At 39.6% G+C, this 15,424-nt stretch overlaps 2 long non-coding RNA genes across 2 annotated transcripts; both read left to right on the top strand.

Moving 5' to 3' along the window:
* The first annotated feature begins 1,247 nt into the window (after window positions 1–1,247).
* LOC139165787 (uncharacterized) lies at window positions 1,248–4,456 on the top strand. Its single transcript, XR_011558803.1, has 3 exons — window positions 1,248–1,292; window positions 2,443–2,484; window positions 4,406–4,456. It is a non-coding gene; the product is annotated as an uncharacterized lncRNA (long non-coding RNA).
* A 6,858-nt stretch (window positions 4,457–11,314) lies between these two features.
* LOC139165786 (uncharacterized) lies at window positions 11,315–14,019 on the top strand. The gene is made up of 4 exons (XR_011558802.1): window positions 11,315–11,356; window positions 11,784–11,828; window positions 12,491–12,535; window positions 14,004–14,019. It is a non-coding gene; the product is annotated as an uncharacterized lncRNA (long non-coding RNA).
* Window positions 14,020–15,424: the final 1,405 nt, after the last annotated feature.

Raw genomic sequence — 15,424 nt, 5'->3', positions numbered from 1 at the left:
TCTTGTGTTCACTTTCCTATTAAAAACACTTCCCTCCTGAACCTTATTTAACCCTTTAACATATTTAAATGTTTCGATCATGTCCCCCCTTTCCCTTCTGTCCTCCAGACTATACAGATTGAGTTCATTAAGTCTTTCCTGATACGTTTTATGCTTAAGACCTTTCACCATTCTTGTAGCCCGTCTTTGGACCTGTTCAATTTTATCAATATCTTTTTGTAGGTGAGGTCTCCAGAACTGAACACAGTATTCCAAATGTGGTCTCACCAGCGCTCTATATAAGGGGATCACAATCTCCCTCTTCCTGCTTGTTATACCTCTAGCTATGCAGCCAAGCATCCTACTTGCTTTTCCTACTGCCTGACCACACTGCTCACCCATTTTGAGACTGTCAGAAATCACTACCCCTAAATCCTTCTGTTCTGAAATTTTTGCTAACACAGAACTGCCAATGCAATACTCAGATTGAGGATTCCTTTTCCCCAAGTGCATTATTTTACATTTGGAAACATTAAACATTCTAAATTTAGTGTGATCTGCTTACCACTGATGATTGGCAGCTAATGAATGAATGCCGGTTGGGATATCATCAGTGCCTGCTACAGAATTTTATCCTAACCTCCACACAAATTTGAGGCTTATTTTTCAATGCTTTCTATTCCACAGACTCATAGGATTCTTCCACTGCTTAAAAAGCAATAAACTTTCATCTCCTCCAACTGCTTTTTTCAGTTCCTTTTTGTTGTTACCTCCATTGGGAGCAAGCTCTTATATACCGTGGGCTCTTGGCATGATTTCAAAATCCTTTGGCAAGAGATTGATTTACTGTTCTGCAAGAGATATGTGTGGAGTTCCAAGATTTGTTATTAGGAGCAGCTCAGCAGCATCACGTAATGAGAGCAATTAATCCTACAGGGCATTTTTACACGCTCTCCCACATTCCACAACCTCGGCTATCCAGCTTAAACCAGGATAACTGGTGGAACAACAAAATGAACTTTGCCTTCAGTTGCATTTCTTTACTGAAACAGGGGTGAAAGCACCAAGAGGGGATGGGTGCCACTACACAACACAGGGGCCCATTATTTTTCTAGCAATTTGTAGCCATCTCCAGCTTGTTCAGAGGCTGGGCTGGTGACTCACAATGGAAAAAAATATATGATCAATATGCTGTGTAGCAGTGATTGAAATATTGTATTTTCTTAAAAAGAAATAGCTATGTGACTTTGTTTCTTTTTGCCTTACCACAGGGTGGTTCTTATTCTCAGGGGAACAGAAATCCTTGTGATGGGGTAGGTCCCTTTTTCTAAATCATCTCCCTTGATTTAAATGGCGCTTAAATTAATCTGACAATCTTTCTTAATGGAGCTTTGAAGTGGAAAATTTCATAACATTGCAACTTATGTGCAGTAGTGGGTTACAAATTCTGTTGCTATTGGTTCACTATTGGGAGCACACATACACACATGTGGGGCGCTTCTGCGCATGCGCAGAGGCATCCAGGTGGGTGGGCGGAGCCTCCCAGCGCCGCTGCTACCAGTTTGCCCAATCCAGGTGAACCGGTAACAACTCACCACTGCTTATGTGGAATGTTAAATAATAGAATTCACTGTTTGTTTTGAATAAAATACAACAACTTCAGTCAAAGGAGACTTTTTGCTATTTTCCTTCTGTGCATTCTCAGTTATGTTATGCTCTTTTAAACGAATTCTCAGCCACCTTAGAATAAGTGTGCATCAGATATTGGAAACTGCAAGTCACTAAGAAAATGTATTATTTGCAATATGTTAAAATATTTTTATTTCTATGTGTATTAATCTATTTTTATAGCTGCCCAAATCACTGAATGTGACTCCGAAGCTATTACTTAAGAGATGAAGCTAAAGCAGAAACCTAACTAATTTTTTTAACAAATGGGTTAACAAACATGCTAAAATTCAAGTAATGATGGAAATATTTTATGGAGTCATGCAAAAATTGTCTGTTTTCCCTTCATATAGCTAATAAAACATAATTGAAAGCTCTCACTGTATGTTGTAGGTGGAAGGGTTGATCTAGAAAGTACCTGAATCAGATTGTATAGGTGTCATTTATTTTGCAATGATTGAAAAGTCTCCATTTTAACAAGAAAGAAAGATAAAAGTTAAATATGCAAGCTGAGCAGGATGGGGCTGACTCATACATCAATGGAAAAATACCAGGGTCACTTTTGCCACAAGTGAAAGTGAACTGAACTTCAGTTTAGTGACACTAAACTGAAAAACATCACAAAAAAAAAATATGGCAAATTACTTCCATAGTGTTGATTGAGGGAATAGTTGTGTCCATTAATCTAGGTTGTATGGTCTTTGTGTTTCAAAGGAAAGACTTGTAATTCTTAATGAAAAATAACCAAAAAAGAATGAATTTTAAATACATTTGAACATGTGTTTTCCCTTACAGAGCACTATTGGTAAAATAATCAGCAGTAGTAATTGTCCAAAGGTAAATATGTTTTTCTTCCCCATAATTGTACAATTTGATAGGAAAAAGATACCAATGGGAATCGTACACATTCTATCCATGGCTGGGATGTTCTAGACAACTCATAGTTAAATTGTTTCTGTGTGAAAACAGTCACTCATGCCCTCATCACCTCGAGGCTCGACTACTGTAATACTCTCTACATGGGGCTACCTTTGAAAAGTGTTCGGAAACTTCAGATCATGCAGAATGCAGCTGCGAGAGCTATCATGGGCTTTCCTAAATATGCCCACGTCACACCAACACTCTGCAGTCTGCATTGGTTGCCGATCAGTTTCCGGTCACAATTCAAAGTGTTGGTTATGACCTATAAAGCCCTTCATGGCACCGGACCAGAGTATCTCCGGGACCGCCTTCTGCCGCACGAATCCCAGCAACCAGTTAGGTCCCACAAAGTTGGCCTTCTCCGGGTCCCGTCAACTAAACAATGTCGTTTGGCGGGACCCAGGGGAAGAGCCTTCTCTGTGGCGGCCCTGACCCTTTGGAACCAACTCCCCCCAGATATCAGAGTTACCCCCACCCTCCTAGCCTTTCGTAAGCTCCTTAAAACCCACCTCTGTCATCAAGCATGGGGGAATTGACATTTTCCCTCCCCCTAGGCTTATAAAATTTATGTATGGTATGCTAGTATGTATGATTGGTTTCTAAATTGGGTTTTTTTAAATTAACTTAAATATTAGATTTGTTTATATTGTATTATTATTGCTGTGAGCCGCCCCGAGTCTGCTGAGAGGGGTGGCATACAAATCTGATTAATAAATAATATATACAGTGTTCCCTCGATTTTCGCGGGTTCGAACTTCGAGGAAAGTCTATACCACGGTTTTTCAAAAATATTAATTAAAAAATACTTTGCGGGTTTTTTCCCTATACCACAGTTTTTCCCACCCGATGACGTCATATGTCATCGCCAAACTTTCATCTGCCTTTAATAAATATTTTTTTTAATAAACTTTAATAAATAAACATGGTGAGTAATAATCTGAATGGTTGCTAAGGGAATGGGAAATTGCAATTTAGGGGTTTAAAGTGTTAAGGGAAGGCTTGGGATACTGTTCATAGCCAAAAATAGTGTATTTACTTCCGCATCTCTACTTCGCAGAAATTCAACTTTTGCGGGCGGTCTCAGAACGCATCCCCCGCGAAAAGCGAGGGAACACTGTATATATACATATATATATATATATATATATAATTAAGAAAGAGAAGTAGCTATAATGACCTACAAAGCCCTATATAGCAAAGTTGGCCTTCTCCAGGTCCCATCAAGCAGACAATGTCGCTTGGTGGGGACAAGGGGAAGAGCCTTCTCTGTGGGGGCCCCGGTCCTCTGGAATCAGCTCCCCCCAGAGATTCACACTGCCCCCACCCTCCTCGCCTTCCACAAGAGTCTTAAGAGTCACTTATGTCACCAGGCTTGAGCAATTAGATCTAGACCCCCTGGCCAATAATTGTGATGAATGGCTGCGGTTTGAATTTGTTTGATTGATTTTTAATATATTGGGTTGTTTTTTTTAGCTTACATAGTTTTTAATTAATTACATTTGTCTCTGTATTCACTGTTTTATATTGTATGTTGTGAGCCGCCCTGAGTCTTCAGAGAGGGGCGGCATACAAATCGAATGAATGAATGAATGAATGAATGAATGAATGAATGAATGAATGAATGAATGAATGTGGGGTAAGGACAATTGGGCTTTTAATCATTTTCCTTTGAGGAACCTCAAATCATAGCCAATATTGCCCTCTAATGTTAACTGGTTCTATACATAAATGATAGGGCTCTTTACATAGAGAGCACAGGTGACATATGTAGGTATTGATGCATTTATTCAAGGAAATAATTAAATGCACATATTAACTTCATACATTTTCTGTACAGGGGGTATCAGGTGGCTCCTATGGCAGCAGCAGCAGCAGCCAATATGGACAGGTAAGATCTTGTTTGATGCAGATATTATATATAATTGTACATTTCTAAGAAAAAAAACAGTATGCAGTTTTTGATGTTCTGAACGATATCAGAACTTCGTATAGATCTGGCAGATATACGTAGGGAGTGAGTGCTTTTTTACCAGTTGTATGACTTACTAAAGGAGAATGATATCGAAATTAAGAAAGAGAAGCAGCTATAAAATGCTGTAGAAGTAAGGAAAAAAGGGGGCCTAGCAGCTTTGTACAATTATATTTAAGATCATCCTTGGATAATTTGTGATCATTTTCTGCACAGAGTGGATCCTATGGTGGCAGCAGCAGCCAATATGGACAGGTAAACATTCTTTTGATTTAAAAACGTAGGTAACATATTAGAACAATATACGTATACAGTATATTAGAACAATTAATCAGTGGAACTAGTGGCCTCCAGAAGTTGTAGATGGTCTAACACTGGAGGTTTCTAAGAAGAGATTGGACAACCATTTTCCTGAAATGCCATAGAGCAGTGATGGCAAACCTATTTTTCCTTGGGTGTCGAAAGAGCATGCGTGTGTGCTATCACGCATGTGCTAGTACCCACACATAATTCAATGCCTGGGGAGGGCAAAAACAGCTTCCCCTGCCCCCCCCCCACAGGCCCTCTGGAGGCTGAAAACAGCCTCTCCCAATTTCTGATGGGCCCAGTAGGCTCGTGTTTCTCCCTTCCCAGGCTCCAAAGACTTCCCTCCCCAAACACCCCCCCCCAAAGGCTCTCTGGAAGCCAAAAGCGCCCTCCCAGAGACTCTGTGTGAGCCAAAAATCAGCTGGCCAGCACACACATGCATGTTGGAGCTGAGCTAGGGCAACGGCTCGCGTGCCAACAGATATGGCTCCGTGTGCCACAAGTTCGTCATCACTACCATAGAGTTTCCTGCTTGAGCAGGGGGTTAGACTAGAAGACCTCCAAGGTCCTTTCCAACTCGGTTACTCGGTTACACAAAAGAAAGCTAGGATTGCAGAATTGGAATCTAGAACCATCTAAATCCTATCCTATGCAAGATGCAGGAAAACTGAGAAGTAGGAGTCTCAAAAACCTCTAGAGATTGAAAACCCACAATCTCTCTAGGCACACCAGACAACCATCTTATCAATCCGACTGTCAGGAATTCCTCTATAGTTAAATGAAATCAATGGCTTATCACCATTGTGATCCATAATTTCTTGGGTTATGGAAAATCGTTGTTTAACAGTCTTCCTTATATGGATCTGAATCAGCGGTGGGTTGCTCCCGGTTCAGACCGGTTCTTAGAACCGGTAGTGCTGGCAGCGGGAGGCTCTGCCCACCTACCCGGGACGCTTCTGCACATGTGCAGAAGCATTGCACATGCGTGAGCATGCACTCGAATCGTTAGCAAAATCATTTAGAACCCACCACTGATCTGAACTTAGCTATCTGCCTCTCCTAAATCATTTGTTCCCCCAGAGTCAGTATCCCCAAGATCTTACAGAGTAGTTTCATAGTGCCTTAATTTAGGGTGATTATAATTTCATTTCAGAAAAAAATGCATTCCTTTCTCTATGGATGGTCTGCATCTTTCTTAATCTTGGGTCCTTTACCAGAGGCCTGGATGTTTGAGGATTTTGCATAGTATCTTATTATTTTCCACATCTTTTCAAGTACAGTAGAGTCTCATTTATCCAACATAAGCAGGCGGTCTGATAGTTGGATAGCCGAAAATGTTGGATAATCCAGACTCTACTGTATATGGTCCACCCACCTGCTTCCATCCCCAGCTCTCTCTCTCTCTCTAGCTCGCTTCCCTCCTCGTCTCTCTCTCCCTCTCTCCCGCTTCCATCCCCGGCTCTCTCTCTTGCTTGCTCAATTCCCTCCTCCCAGCTTGCTTCCCCGTCATGCCTGTCATGTTTGGGGGGTGTCTGGGGGGGGGCGGAAATGCCTACAGCCATGCCCCCAAGCAGCCACGATGTCAGATAATCCAGAATGTTGGATTATCGAAGGACGGATAACCGAGACTTTGCTGTATCTCCTTCAGGCCTGTATGTACACACACACACAAACACACACATACCTCTCAGCCACTCACTTGCTCTGCACAATAGACAAAATATACATATAAATATATCTATTTATTTTGTAGATAATTCTTTCATAATGTTTAAATCACTCAGTTTCTTGGAAATTAGACAGGTAGTTGTAAATATACTGTGCGTAAGTAACAAGCAAACAAATCAATCATTTTTTTTAAAAGAGTGGATCATATTGCACCAGCAGCTAATGCAGACAGCACGTTTGGCTATTACTAAAGCATTCAATACAGTGTGAGTCTCAGTAATACATAGTAGATAAGGATATTAGCGCTGTACATGGTTCAAACATGCTTCAGAAGTGCTTTGCTCCTTCTTCAAGGGATTCATTAAAATTAGGGTGATGCTTATTGTAAAATTAGGGCGACACTTAATGCAAGTAAAGTTTCTTTTAGGCTTACACAGGAAAATAAAGGGGCCTGATTTAATGAATAGCAGAAAAGAGCTCTGTTTGTTAGAGATCTGAAATGTCTCTTCCAAATCATATCAAAACATCTTTAGCTGTAATATTCGGTATATTAACCATGTGCAAATTTTGTAAGCAATTTTGTTGTAAATTCTCTTTTGAATATTGACTATTGAAAAATAAAAGTTGTAATTTTAAAACATTTTCTGCACAGAGTGGATCATATGGCGGCAGCAGCCAGTATGGACAGGTAAAAGTTCTCAACCTTTCTAATGCCTAATACAGTTCTTCATGTTGTGGTGACCCCCAACCATAAGTCTAGTTAGTGCCAAGTCTCCCAACAGAGCTTTAAGCTGATTGGCAGGATAGTCAGAGGGACACCCCCACTGTAAACTCCTGCTTGGTCGGTTTGTAAAAATACGTTCAAGGCAACAGAATAGAACCTTTAGTTCCTAACACCATGGGAAAATTGTCTTTTTCCATAGTCTTAGGTGACCCCTGTGAAATGGTCATTTGATCCCCAAAGGGTTCCCGATCCCCAGGTTGAGAACCACTGGTTTAAATACAGTACATATCTAATTATGGCAGTAAGTGGCAATAGCTAGAGATAAGCAGAGAAATCCTTCACAAAAATTAACTCAAAGCAAGGAGGATATTTATTTATTATTTATTTATTTATTTATTAGATTTGTATGCCGCCCCTCTCCGTAGACTCGGGGTGGCTCACGACAACAATAAAACAATTCAACACAAATCTAATAATTTTAAAACATTTTTTAAAAAACTCGTTATTAAAGAAGACATACACACAAACATACCATACATGAATTGTACAGGCCCGGGGGAGATGTCTCAATTCCCCCATGCCTGACGGCAGAGGTGGGTTTTAAGGAGTTTACGAAAGGCAAGGAGGGTGGAGGCAGTTCTAATCTCCGGGGGGGGAGCTGGTTCCAGAGGATCGGGGCTGCCACAGAGAAGGCTCTTCCCCTGGGACCCACCAAACGACATTGTTTAGTTGACGGGACCCGGAGAAGGCCAACTCTGTGGGATCTAATCGGTCGCTGGGATTTGTGCGGCAGAAGGCGGTCCGATGCCATGAAGGGCTTTATAGGTCATAACCAACACTTTGAATTGTGACCGGAAATTGATCGGCAACCAATGCAGACTGCAGAGTGTTGGTGTAACATGGGCATACTTAGGGAAGCCCATGACTGCTCTCGCAGCTGCATTCTGCATGATCTGAAGTTTCCAAACACTTTTCAAAGGTAGCCCCATGTAGAGAGCATTACAGTAGTCGAACCCCGAGGTGATGAGGGCATGAGTGACTGTGAGCAGTGACTCCCTGTCCAAATAGGGCCGCAACTGGTGCACCAGGCGAACCTGGGCAAACGCCCCCCTCTCCACAGCTGAAAAATGGTTTTCTAATGTTAGCTGTGGATCGAGGAGGATGCCCAAGTTGCGAACTCTCTCTGAGGGGGTCAATAATTCCCCCCCCGGGTGATGGACGGACAGATGGAATTGTCCTTGGGAGGCAAACCCCACAGCCACTCCGTTTTATCCGGGTTAAGTTTGATACACCTCCAAAGTCTGTTTTTGCTCCCGGGGGATGCAGGAGGTCAAGTGCTGCCTGTCACACCCTCTGGCAATGCCCACCATGGCCATGCCAGGCCACCCAGCTGGTCATTAGGGCAGAGAATCAGTTGTTAAATTATTTGAATCCCACTACTAGACCAGACCCTGCCAGAAGGAAAGCAAAAGGCATACATATTGGCAGAGGCTACCTTTAGAAGTTGCCTCTCTGGGAAACAGAAAACACAAATTAGATCTCTAGCAGGAAGAAGAGGATTTATTTAAAGTTTATTTTATGGTGTGTATGTGTGTGTAAATATGTGTGTATCCCTTTTTACAACCCTGTAATCCCTTACTGTATATATAAATTTATATTTTATATTCAAAATGTTGAAATGGCCTGAGGTTTACATTGTCATATTTTAAGGGCTTTGTTTGTTATAACATAATGAAAGATGGAGGACTCGCATTTTGAAGTAAAATATATTAATGTTGATTTTTAATGTATATTTCTGCGCAGGGTGGATCCTATGGGAGCAGCAGCCAATACGGACAGGTAAAACTGTTTTATTGTATGATACATATAGAAAATGTGCTCTAGAAATAGATCAAAGTGAACATTTTGGTTTATTGCTACTTCTAAGTATAATAAAATGGGCATTTTTGTGCATTGTAATTTAAGAATATAAAAAGCAGCTTTGTGCAGTTATATTCATTGTGGGGAGTGGGGTTTACACAGGAGGTGTAAATTTAATAAACAATCAAACAAATGTTTTATAATATATTTTCTGTACAGGCTGGACAGAGTGGATCCTATGGGAGCAGCAGCCAATATGGACAGGTAAAACTGTGCTACCATATAATGTCAGGCTCCAAAAACCAAAGAAAGATATTTATTTATTAGATTTGTATGCCGCCCCTCTCTGTAGACTCGGGGAGTCTACGGAGATATGCAGAGAAACATCTAAGCAGTTTCCTTTATTCCTCACCTATGGACAGAATCTTGCCAGACTATAGCAGACTACTTGCATCATTAAAAACTGACACTGAGAACCTCTAGGGAGGAGCTTTGTTGACCCTTCTCCTCCCAAGCAAACTATCTCAACTATATGCTGTCTTGCTCCCCTGGAATATCACCCCTTCCTTCTGGAAATCCAAACTAATTCCACCGTATATTGTGTGTAGACAAAGGCCTATAACAGTGATGGTGAACTTATGGCATGGGTGCAACAGGTGGCACATGGAGCCATATCTGCTGCCATGCGAGCCGTTGCCCTAGCTCAGCTCCAACGTGCATGTGTGTGCCAGCCAGTTGATTTTTGGCTTGCACAGAGGCCCTGGGAGGGCGTTTTTGGCTTTCAGAGTGCTTCCGGGGGATTGGGAGAGGACATTTTTACCCTCCTCCAGCTCTAGGGAAGCCTTTGGAGCTTTGGGTAGGCAAAACACGACACTACTGGGCCCACCAGAACTTGGGAAACATCCCATTTCCGGCCTCCAGAGGGCCTCCAGGAGGGCAGGGGAAGCTGTTTTCGCCCTTCCCAGGCATTGAATTATGGGTGTAGGCACTCACACATACATGCTCTTTCGGCACCAGAGGAAAAAAAAGGTTCACCATCACTGGCCTATAATAATAGATAAAAATGAACATTTTGCAGCTTCTGAATGTAAGCAGAACTTTTCTGCAGTTATATTAATTGTTTTTATAACATATTTGCTCTACAGACTGGACAGAGTGGATCCTATGGGAGCAGCAGCCATTATGGACAGGTAAAATTGTGATAGCATATCATGTGTGTAGAAAATATTATTTATTTATTAATTTATTATTAATTGCATTTGTATGCCACCCCTCTCCGAGGACTCGGGGCGGCTCACAACATGTCAAAAACAATATGCCATATACATATCTAAAAATGCAATTAATATATTAAAAAAAATTTAATAACTGTAATAAGATTTATTTATTTATTTATTTATTCATTCATTCATTTATTTATTTATTTGATTTTTATGCTGCCCTTCTCCTTAGACCTAGGGCGGCTTACAACATGTTAGCAATAGCACTTTTTAACAGAGCCAGCCTATTGCCCCCACAATCCGGGTCCTCATTTAAAATCATTCATTGCCATTCACACAGCAAAACATACTAAACTTTTTGGCCAGGGAAGCTAGGGTCTAATGGCCCCAAGCCTGGTGGCATAAATAGGTCTTTAAGCTTTTACGGAAGGCGAGGAGGGTGGGGGCAGTGCGAATCTCCAGGGGGAGCTGATTCCAGAGGGCCGGGGCCCCCACAGAGAAGGCTCTTCCCCTAGGTCCCGCCAAACAACATTGTCTAGTTGATGGGACTTGGAGAAGGCCAACTCTGTGGGACCTAACCGGTCACTGGGACTCATGTGGCAGAAGGCGGTCCCGAATATGCTACAGTGATAATCACAAAAAAATACATTTGTATTTCTATGTATTTCAGCTTCTAAAAAAAGCAGCCTTGCTCGAATGTATTGTTTTATAACTTTTCCCCCCTGTGTTATTTTTGACAGAGTGGATCCTATGGGAGCAGCAGCCAATACGGACAGGTAAAATTGTGTTACCACATCATGTGTGTAGAAAATATGCTACAGTAACAGATAATCCCCAAAAAAGACATTTGTGCTTCTCCCTAGCTTTATTAGAGGTCTGGCTTCCTAGCTTTATCTATGCCTTGTTCATTTTAATGTTTTTTTTTTATATTTGTGTGTTTATTGTATTTCAGCATCTAAAAAAGCAGCCTTGATTAAATGTATTATTTTATGATTTTTTTGACAGAGTGGATCCTATGGGAGCAGCAGCCAATACGGACAGGTAAAGCTGTTTTATTGTATAATATGTGTAGAAAATGTGCTGTAATAATAATAATAGATCAAAATGAGTGTTTCGGTTTATTGCTGCTTTTAAATATAATAAAATGGGCAATTCTGCTTATTGTAATTTCAGAATATAAAAGGCAGCTTTGTGCAGTTATATTAATTGTAGGGGGGGGGCATTTTATACTGGTGGAGGCTGGTAAAAGTAAAAGAGAAGATCCCACCTCTGCACTGCCTTCCTAGCTTTATCTACGTCTTGTTAATTTTAATGGGTTTTTTAATATTTGTGTGTTTATTGCATTGTAAGCCACCCAAGTGTCTGTGGACAGTGGGATGGGAGTCATAATTAACAAACAAACAAACAAATAAATAAACCAACCAACCAACAAACAAACAAACAAATTTATAATGTATCTTCTGTACAGGCGGGGCAGAGCGGATCCTATGGAAGCAGCAGCCAATATGGACAGGTAAAACTGTGTTTTACTGTGTTTTATGATGTGCGTAAAAAAATGTGCTATAGCAATAGATAATACGAAGAAACATTGAGCATTTCTATACATTTTCAGTTGTTTTGTGCCAATATATTAATATTTGTATGTCCATTTTCTGTACTGGGTGAAACCGCTCTCAATATGGAAAGGTAAATATTAAGCAATGTATAGCTAATGTATTTAGTGGACAGATGTAAACTATTTCTTAAAACTTAACATTAATGTTTATTTCTGCTCTGAATGTAAAAAAGATCTGTCTGTCTATCCATCCATCCATTTCTCTGTCTGTCGGTCTATCTATCACATAAGTATCAAACTCGGGGTGTCACATTGCTGTCATGTTGGGTTTCATGATGGCTTTCCCATTCACGAAGTTAAGGTGGGTGTGGCCTATTTATGACGCATCCGACTCATGAGTTGACAGTTTGACACCCCTGATCTATCATCTGCCTGGATAACTTTAAAACTTTCTTTAAAAAGTCCCGGAGTAACTGTTTTCTTTTACTCTTGTCAACATGTGTGATCTTGGATAAGACATACTTGCATAATTTTTTAATTCCATGCTCCTCAGACGATGATATTTAAGTGGCTCTGTCACAATAGGAAATAATTGGATCCATTTCTTATTTCTTTTGCAGGGTTCTCAAACTAGTGGAGGCTCCAACATTAAGGGTTGTGGTGAAGTAAGTACAGAATAGTTCATACGAAATAAGTAGTATTTTATTTTGAAATGGTAATCTTCCATCTATTTCTCAAATAACATAAAGTTGTAACACCAGTCAACCATATCCCTTAGAAATGCTTATTATATTTAAGTATCACAATGAGCAAGGCAATGTCCCGGAGGTGAAGACACTCGCCTCCCTCTCCCTCCTTTTTGTAGATTTAAAAAAAAATTCTTTGAAGAAGGATTTCTCTCCAGCTTGAAAAGAAGACATTGGCTGTCTTGGATTTTTTATTTTTTTATTTTGCAATAGCTTTTACGCTTATTTTGAGTCTATGCTTTTCTTAACTTAGGTATGGCACTACTGTTCAGCCTTTTCTGAAGAATGAGTAGCAAGATTTTTAGATGGAATCAATTATAAATCTTTCAGATTAGAGCTGCAAAATTTTGTATAGAATGTAATGTTTCCTGTATCTCTTTTCTGCCATCTAGTGGCTGTGTGGATTTCCCAGTACTGTACTGTACAGTATTCTTATTCACATTATAATATTCTGAGTGGATAAATTGGTTTGCTTTTTGAGATTCCAGGAACTGTAATTCAAACAGGTGTGCGTTCTAACTTACCTCGCTGCCGGTTCACTTCCTTCCACGCCGTGTGGCACTGCGCACATTGTGTGCCGCATGGCTGTGTCAAAAAGCTGCTTCTGCGCATGTGCAGAAGCAAAAATTAGCTCCTGCACATGCACAGAAGCCAAAACCAAGATAGTGGCGCCCACAGACCATCACTGACAGAACCGGCTCGGTGACTTCACCACCAGTTTATTAACGGTTCTAAAGACCCGGTTAGAACCGGTAGGAATCCACATCTGAATAGAATATATTCTTTTCTTTTAAAATATTTTTTATTAATTTTCCACTTTTAAAAAGAAAACACAATAGTAAGCACAGAAGAAAATAAAAGAAAATTAAATTAATAATAGTATATATAGATATCAGCATAAGATTAGCATTAAAGCCAGTATATTTATATTATATTAATTATACACTAGACTATAATTTGTCTCAAGTATATAAATTAGTACATGGTATTTTCCATTAACAAAATAATTTCATATATATGTCAGTGAATCATGCAGGCTATAGTGCCCCCCCCAAATTGTAACGTCTAGATTACTTACTTCAAAATATTTAAGAAAGTAAAAATAATAAACAAATTAACATTATTAACTATAAAGTAAAACTAAACTACCTATACCAATATATTGTGAACTCACCATATTGTAATTTTGCCTATTCTGAGCAGGCATTGCTAAAAAATATCTTCTACCAACATTTTTCTGTAGCCTTTCAGATAAAAATTGCCCAAGTGAGAAAAAAGTTAGCTCGGTTGTTTTGATAATCTGACTGACTTTGCACGGGTATAATTTAGAACTCTGAAGATCGTTGTTTTCATTTCAATTTTATTTTTAATCCTTTTACTTTAACAGAACCCAAGAAACTGTAGACGCAGAAGAGCTGCATTACCTACAGTAAGTACACTGACTAGCCAAATGGAGATTTTCTTCAAATCAGATCAAAGTGGGAAAGGATTTGTGCATCAGCCTAACCTGATTTATGACTTGTGTTTTCTCTCCCACAGAATATACTTAAGACATTGGTCAATAAGTTTCGGGGGAAAAGGGTATGTGTTTTTTCTCATCACTATAAGTTCTGATTCACTATGGTTTGTATTTTCACAATGTTGCTGTATCTGAATAACTGGTGCTTGAGCTCCCAAGGATTATTATCTCTTGGTTTAATCGTCATTATTTACTGATTAGATTTTTATAGTTTCACAAGGCATTAAATGAAAGGAAGACTAAAGTGCACTTTTACTTTTCAACAAGTTCACACTCTTACCAGAGTAACCTAGGGATGAAATTCACTTACCCCTCCCCCCACCGGCTTGCAATTGTGCAGGTGCCAATGCGCAGGTGCTGAAAATGGCGCAAAAAGGAACGTCATGATGTCCATGCGGGTGGGCGGGGCTTCACGCAGTCAGACCTATCGTATTGTACGAGTTGGATAGAGCCAGCTACATTTCACCCTGGAGCAACCAGACGTGAAAAAGCACTGACCAAATTATTTTCTTACTTTTAATTTGAACTTCAAATTCTCTCCCACCATCACAGAACTGCCCAAAATTCAGTATACACTATACAACTGTTTTCTATATGGGGAAAGCCATGCATGCCCCATGGTAATACTGTAATAGAATGAAATAAATAATAGAATTTTTTGATAACTTTGTCCCCCAAAAAATCAAATTATGACTTTTCCAACCAAAACAACCACTCCTTTTTTAAAAAAAGTCTTTATTGAATATTTACATTTAAAACAACAGAAACAAAGATGAAAAAACATACAAACAAAAACATAACATACAAAAGCATACTACTTTATAATATATAGGTTACTTTGGTATCAGAACTTAAGCATCTAACAATTAACATATGTGCCAGCTGTTCTTCTCAGCCTTGTTCCTTACAGCCTATCTATATTTTATTCTATTTTATATCTATATTTCATGTCCTAACTTTATTGTAAACTACACTTTCTAAATTACATAAAAACAACCACTCCTTATATATTCAGGATTTACAAAATGTTACAGTTTCAAAATGTTCTAACCTCAAAAAACTTGATTACCGTATGTTCATCACTTAAACTTGGGACTGCTTGAAATAGAAGGTTTATGCTAGTATATATTGTTATATAAAAGTAAAAAGTTGAGCCTTAAGTTACTACCATATTCTACTGTACCAAAATAATTCAGAAATCAATGCCTTTTTTTCTTTTTTCCTCTGCCCTGCATTTTTTTCTCTTCCCTTTCTCCCTCCTTATTTTCCCGTTATCTTTATTTTTCTTT

Source organism: Erythrolamprus reginae, chromosome 3, assembly GCF_031021105.1.
Source record: "Erythrolamprus reginae isolate rEryReg1 chromosome 3, rEryReg1.hap1, whole genome shotgun sequence".
NCBI lineage: Eukaryota > Metazoa > Chordata > Lepidosauria > Squamata > Dipsadidae > Erythrolamprus > Erythrolamprus reginae.
The sequence above is the reverse complement of the archived record's forward strand: the minus strand, read 5'-3'. Positions and strand labels throughout refer to the sequence as shown.